Genomic DNA, 6,772 nt, shown 5'->3' on the forward strand with positions numbered 1-6,772 from the left:
ATATATATATATATATATATATATATATATATATATATATATATATATATATACCTGGTACCTATAGAGGTCAGAAAAAGTTGTCAGATCCCTCGGAACTGAAATCACAGATGGTAAAGTATAGGTGATGAGGACTGGACCCTGGATCCTCCAGGAAGAGTTCTCTCTCCAGCCCCTCGGCCCTAGTTTAAGAGTCTAGTCAGGGAAGATAAATAGATGTTACCCTATGCCGCATCTGAGCAGTTAACATGGGTGCATTGCCGAGAACTGTGAAGCAGAACCCAGGCTCTCTGGAGAATGGAGTGCTCCACAAGAAACATCCTTGTGGACTCCGAAGGTATAACCTAACCAAGTGCTCCACGAGAGACACTCTCGTGGACTCAGGAGGCCTATCTGAAGCAGCACAGGAGCTAGACAGTCGCCATGCCTTGTTGCTCCATAAAAGAGTTCAGCACTCGCACATGCGCAGTTTCAGGAAGCGATGATCATAGCCTCTTCGCTTTCTATCTTCTGAGCCTCATTCATTGGACAGTGTCACTCTGCAAATGCACTCCCAGCTAAGTGGACAGCTGTCACTCGCTTGTTTTCCCACGTGTGCTTTGCTTATGGCTTCGTGCTTTATAAAATCAATGTATTTTAGTCATTAGGAACAACACCACCTAAAGTATACACGATCTTTCTTTCTGAGAAAGTAGGGAAAAAAGACAGATGTATTCCAATCCAAATTACCTCCAAGATCTTCAAAAAGAGCCCAAACAGGGTCAACAGACCAATTATTACACCAGTAATTCAAAGCAAGCGGAAAACCTAGAATGACGGCTTATTAACCCATAATTTTTTTTTCCATTTAACTGAGGCTGGCATCAAATTACTGATGCTTGCCTTCCTCCCCTTTCATGGTGCTGAGAAAAAATGCACCACCATATCAGGCTATTTTTAAAGGAAAGGTTTAAAATACTGGTAATTAAGGAAAAATCTACTCTTTTATAGCACAGGTAGCATGTTAATTCCTAAAACTACATGCCTGGGTTCAGTCTCATTTGGTTCTTATTAGCTGTGGGGCCTGGTAGAGCTGACTTAGTTTCTGTGATTTGACCATATCATAGGTTGCTGTGACCGGGCAGTGAATTCGGACACACAAAGCCCCTATGACAGCAGCTGACACCAAGTGTACACCAATCAAATATTGCTATCTAATGCCTAAAAAAGACACCAACATTGATACTGATGGACAAGACAACCAGGCATTACAAACAATATGAATAGGGATAAAATGGGGTCTAGAATAGGCACCCAGATTATAAGTTTGTAGCTTTTCTAAGAATAGCGAATGCAGAACTTTGTACCATCTTCCCTTCCTTCAGCCCCAGCTTCCCCTCTTCCCTCTGCTCTTCTCAGCAGAATGGCCTCTAACTGTCTGGGTCAGTTCCTGGCTGTCCTTCTACAGAGAATTCAAAGAATGGACAATGGGTTGGGAAGATGAAATTGTTCTACATAATTAAGAGCTGAGTTTGGAAAAGGAGGCCAAGGGGAAAGAAAAAGAAGTCTTGGGCCAAGTACTTTGGGGACATAGATGCAGAGATGGTCTACAGAGTGAGTCCCAGGACAGCAAGGGCTACCCAGAGAAACCCTGTCTCAAAAAAATAAAAACACTAACAACAACAACAACAAAGAACGAGTCTGGCTTACAGTTTCAGTCCATCATCACCATGGTGATGTAGGCAGATGTGGTGCTGGAGCGGAGGTCCTATAGCTTGCAGGCAACAGGAAGTTCATTGACACACTGGGCAGTATCCTGATCATAGGATACCTCAAAGCCCACCCCCACAGTGACACATTTCCTCCAACAAAGCCACACCTCCTAGCAGTACCACTTCCCGTGAGATCACTGGGCCAATTACATTCAAGCTGCCACATTCCAGGAAGTCAACTGAAGGAAGCTTGAACAAAAGAGAACTTAGTTAGGATTTCTACAGCTGCAGCAAACACCAAGACCTAAAAAGCAAGTTTGGCAGGAAAGGGTTTATTTGGCTTATGTTTCAGCATCGCTGTTCAACACTGACAGGAACTCAAACAGGATAGGATCCCAGAGGCAGGAACAGATGCAAAGGCCATGGAGGAGAGCTATTTACTTAGCTTGTTCAGCCCACCTTCTTACAGAACCCAAGGCCAGCAGCCCAGAGATGGCACTACCCACCAGGACCCTCCCCCATTGATCACTCAAAGAGAAAATGCCTTACAGCTGGATCTCAAGGAGGCATTTCCTCAGCTGAGGCTCCTTCCTCTTACGACTCTAGCTTGTGTCAAAACCACCCAGTACAGCATGGTAGTAGGCAGTCTTTGGCAGGTGTATAAAGGTCAAAGGACAATTTGCAGTAGTCAATTCTTTCCTAAATCACATGGCTAGTCCCCAACTTGCTCTGAGGATATATCCCGTTCCAGATGTGTCATCAAACCTACTCTGTATAGAACCTGGAGTCTGAAATTCAGTCCTCAAGCTTGTCTGGTGAGTACTCTACTGAGCCACCCCACCTTTTCCCCATTTACATTATTTCATTTGGAAATGTTTATAACAGTTCAGTGGAACTAAACTCCAGCGACAATGGATGTCATGAGTTTAGGCACCATCAGTTTATTATAAAAGGGAGGCATGGAAATTATTTACATGATGAAACATTCAGAGCTTCAGGGGGATGGACAGCTTCGTGTGACACCATTTCAGCAGTGGCTTCAGGCCACATATTTTCCAAGAATGTCATCATCGCTAGATAAGAAACAATTTTAGTGCCTCCATATTGTTGGGGAACTTCATCTCCAGCTTTTACGCTGCCTGGTTAAATATCTCCATCCTTTCCGTTATGCCTGATCCCACAGCACTGCTGGGCTTGAAACACTTTTCCTTGAGATGTTTCTGGAAGTATTAGGCCACCTTTGGTTACAGTTTCATTAGCACTCCTGTCAACCAATACTCTGTCAAAGAGCAGAAGAAACTTTCCTAAAGCTTGTCCAGCCATGGCATGCGCCACTGCAGCTCAGATTCTACGCTTGTGCTGCCCCTGCAGGCAGAGTTCTAACCCCAACTTGCCTTTCTTTTTTCTTTCTTTCTTATTTATTTATTTATTTATTTATTTATTTATTTATTTATTTATTTATTTATTCTCCTTCTCCTCTTCTTTCCTCCCTGCCCCTCTCCTCCTCCAAATAAAGTCTTGTGCTAGAGGGATGGCTCAATGGCTAACTACATTGACTGCTCGGTCAGAAGACAGGGGTTTGGCTCTCAGCACCCACATGGTGGCTCACAAACATCTGTAACTCCAGTTCCAGAGAATCAGACACCATCTTCTGACCTCCACAGGCACCAGACTCACATATGAATACACACAGGCAAACACGTACACATACAAATAAAGAAGCAGGAGCTTCCAGTTTCTTACTAGTATTAGAAAATTACTGAGATTATGGTAACAAGGCAGGCCCTTTTTTTGCTGAAAAAAATGCACTGCCTTTGGTTCAACACTCCACAAGACAGCCTGCCCTCTAGCCAAAATGAGAGAGATCATCCAAGACGCAGCCTGAAGCAAACCTACAAGGACAGCAGGAGAGTTGCCGTTACCACTACTGAAGCCTTTCCCCCGGATCTTGCCGTAAGAGGAGCCCTTGGTCAGGGCTGCTAAGGCTGGTGTGGATGTGAGTGAGACAGCTGTGGAAGACGAGAGACTGACAACTCCCAGTCCTTGCTGTCCACATGGGTTAAGGACCAGACTTTGCCAAGAATGGGAAATCCCTAGGAAAACAAAGTGAGCAGGACAAGCAGGTTTGAGGGGAATCTTCAGGGCTGTTCTCTAAAGGACAGAAAGGGTGTCAAGGGTGTTACCTAGTGCAGGCTCCAGGGATTCAGTATCTCAAACATCCAGTGAGCCAGGGTCAGCCAGGTTTTCAGAGATGGCAGGTGTGTTCATTCATTACTCAGTAAAAGAGTATATAGTCAGGACCCTGTGTCTGTGGGCTCAACAACCACGTGTCAACCGATTCAACTGCCAATCAAAAATACCCTGGAGAGGGGGTTGCATCAGTTTTGAACATATACAGGCTCACTGAACAAAACAGTGTAAGAGCTACTCACCAAAGGCTTTTGTGTTGTGTATTAGAGGCCCACCAATTACTTAAAGTCTATGAGAGGATAGTCATAGGTTTTATGAAATGCTGGGCCATACAGACTTTGGTAAGCAGAGTGAAGCTTGTAGTGTGTGTGTGTGTGTGTGTGTGTGTGTGTGTGTGTGTGTAGGTATGTACATGTGAATGCAAGTATCCATGGAAGCCAGAAGAGGAAATCGAATGCCCTGGAGCTGAGTTACAGGCAATTATAAGCCTCCTGACATGGGTGCTGGAGATCAAACTATAGTCCTCTGGGAGAGCAGTACGGGCTCTTAGCTACAGGGTTAGATCTCCGGCCCCTGAATCACTCTTTTAGAGAGGTCCCTTCTTTAGAAGAAGCATGAAGGGAACCAAGGAAGAGCAGACAATGAAACAACATCCAAATCTAGTGAGAAAGAACACGACAGGTTTTGTTTGGTCTTGTTTTTGAAACAGGGTCCCACTATGTAGCCTTGACTGACCTCAAACTTGCTATTTAAATGAGACTGGCCTGGAACTCTCAGAGAACTGCCTGCCATTCCTTCTGAGTACTACGATTAAAGGCGTGCGTCACCATGCCCAGTGTGGTGGCAGTTTTGACAAGGGTAGTGGCGGCAGAAATAGAGCAATTACAATAAATGTTCTATATTTGGGAAGAAGGGCTCTGATAGGTTAGCTGTAGGAGGTGAGGCAGGGTGGCATATGGGGGACTCACGGACAACACCCAGATTTCTCACCTGAAGAAAAGAATGGATGGTAGTGGCATGGGAGACTGGCAGACGAAAAACTAGAGCTCCGTGTTGGCATGTTAAATTTGACACATCTGGGAGATATCCACCTGCAGTTTGCGAGCAGATAGAAATTGTAACAGGTTAAGAAGATAACACTGTCTCATCTCTTCCAAATCGTCCAGCTGTTCTTACAATACTCTTATTTATTAAGATACCATGAGAAGTAAAGGAGTTTGAAATGTTTGTTCATGCCTATTATCACACTGTGCTGGGAATTTCCAGGGAAAAGTCAGCGGACTGAGTGAAGGTGAGCTCGGGCATAAGAGAGAAATTGCATCTCTAGGAACACAAGCCTGGGATGCCGCCTCTTATCTGTGTGTACAGAAGATTCATAAAGGGAACAGAGACCTGCCCCCTCACTGCTCTGACAGCTTTTCTGTGCTCGGACCCCTTGGCATATCTCTCTATGCACTGACCATTCTCTCTGCAGATACACAGAGACTTTAACCCTGTTTGTCTGGAACAGTTTCCAAGAACTGTACTGCAGCAGACTCTTGCTACAAAGCAAAACTAAAGCTGTTCTTCTGTGTGAACGGGAGGCTAGAAATAGCTGCTATAACAACAGCAGTCTGAGTGCAGTCTCTTCCCTGGGGGCTTTCTGTTCCAGGAGGAATTTAAAAGTTAAGAGTTTGAAAATCCAAGAGATAGTATAGTATACTGTGGCCACACCGCTGGCCAAGAACCATCTGATCTTGTTTGTGCATGTATGTCTGTATGTGTGTATGAATGTCTGTCTGTATATATATATATATATATATATATAGTTTTATTTATTTGTTTGGCTGTTTATGACAGGGTCTCTCCAAAGATATGCCTGGCTTCATCCCTCAAGTACTGGGATTAAAGGCCTGTGTCACCTTGCCTAGCCCTGTCTGGCCATTTTCACAACTCATTGGTGGTTGCTACAAAATAATACGAGTGGTGGCTAAGTATAGCTTGATTAATAAAAACCAGGAGACACAAATTTAAGTTCAACCTGAAGGTCAAAAAAGCAAAACAACCAGCCACTGGCTCTTACCTCAACCTCAGTCCGAAATAGCGATCCTGCCTCCAGGAATCTCAGAGTGAGACTGTGTGTGAGAGCTGTCTCCTCCCATCTTATATGCCTCTCTAGTGCTGGGAATAAAGGTGTGTACCACTACCACCCGGTTTCTATGGCGAACTAGCGTGGCTACTGGGATTAAAGGTGAGTGTCACCACTACCTGGTCTCTAAGGCTGACCAGGGCAGCTGTTTTACTCTCTGACCTTCAGGCAAGCTTTATTTATTAAAATACAAACGAAATATCACTACAGCTATGCCTATTCATTACACTCACATGATACAGTAACAAATTGGGCCGGGGGCTCATACTTGTAGCCTCAGCACTCAGGAGGAATGCCATGAGTTTGAGACCAGTCTGGGCTACACAGAAAGACCCTGTCTCAAAAGGGACCTGGGAGGAGGGCTGGGGTGTGTATGGAAAAATAGCTCAGTTCATAAGGCACTTGCCACACAGGCATGAAAACCTAACCCAGACCCCGCACAGAACTAGGGCAGGTATGGTGGCTCACATTTGTAACTTCAGCGTCTAGGAGGAAAAGACTGGCAGATCCCGGGGCTCACGGGCCTGGCCTACTCGGCAAGCCTCAGTCAGTGAGAGACTTGTCTTAGAAATAGCACTTGAGGTTGTCTTCTGTGTCTTCTGTGTCTTCCACAACACTTGGGTGTGCACATGCACGCACGTACACACACACACACACACACACACACACACACACACACACACACAAAGAAACAACGCCGGGCAGTGGTGGCGCATGCCTTTAATCCCAGCACTTGGGAGGCAGAGGCAGGCGGATCTCTGTG

The sequence above is a fragment of the Microtus ochrogaster genome, chromosome 5, assembly GCF_000317375.1.
Source record: "Microtus ochrogaster isolate Prairie Vole_2 chromosome 5, MicOch1.0, whole genome shotgun sequence".
NCBI lineage: Eukaryota > Metazoa > Chordata > Mammalia > Rodentia > Cricetidae > Microtus > Microtus ochrogaster.